This window comes from Mesitornis unicolor, unplaced genomic scaffold (genome assembly GCF_000695765.1).
Source record: "Mesitornis unicolor isolate BGI_N332 unplaced genomic scaffold, ASM69576v1 scaffold33521, whole genome shotgun sequence".
NCBI lineage: Eukaryota > Metazoa > Chordata > Aves > Mesitornithiformes > Mesitornithidae > Mesitornis > Mesitornis unicolor.
In genome coordinates, this window is record NW_010163662.1 from 2,002 (window position 1) to 2,623 (window position 622).

Here is a 622-nt window from a genome sequence, read left to right on the forward strand (position 1 = left end):
CGGGCAGGCACGGCACAGCTATGGCACGGCACGGCAGGCAGGGAGTGACAGCAGGCGAGCGGGGTGCAGCCATGGCACGGCACAGCCACGGAGGGCTGGGAGAGGGAAGGGCAGACCCAGTGCACCACGAGGGCAGCCCCCAGCGTGGATTTGCCTTCGTTTGTCTTCACCAGGCACAGCGAGAGTCAAAGTTTCACTGCTCCTTTCCTCCCACTGGACAGCAAGATTTCCCCTCACTATCCCCGCATTCTCTGTCAGACAGTGCCTTTAGAAAGGTCAAAAAATGCCTTAAGACCTACAAATGCTTCCTTAGAATCACGAACAGCCTCCCCTTACTCTGATGGGAGCAGCCCAGGTCAGGTCCCAGCTCCTGTAGGCTTTACCTCTCCATTTCCAAACAGGTACGGTCTCAAACAGCTCTTCTACTGGAAGATGAATCACTAAAGCCGAGCTGTAATTTGTTCCCTCCTTCCCATTTCTATGAATTAGTAAATCGCCCTTTCCCGCAGGAGCTCTGCGGTGGGCTCTGCACAGGACACAGCCCTACGCAGCCTGAGCGTGCCCACAGCCCGGCCTCAGCTGGAGGCCTCAGAGGCTCCCCCCACCGCCCCCTCTCAGCCAA

At 57.9% G+C, this 622-nt stretch overlaps 1 protein-coding gene across 1 annotated transcript in view; it reads right to left on the reverse strand.

Moving 5' to 3' along the window:
• The window catches only part of AUP1 (ancient ubiquitous protein 1), a gene marked incomplete at both ends in the record, with an annotated part of 6,022 nt that overhangs the window by 1,904 nt on the left and 3,496 nt on the right, over nucleotides 1–622 (reverse strand). The gene's annotated exons all lie outside the window — the stretch shown is intronic.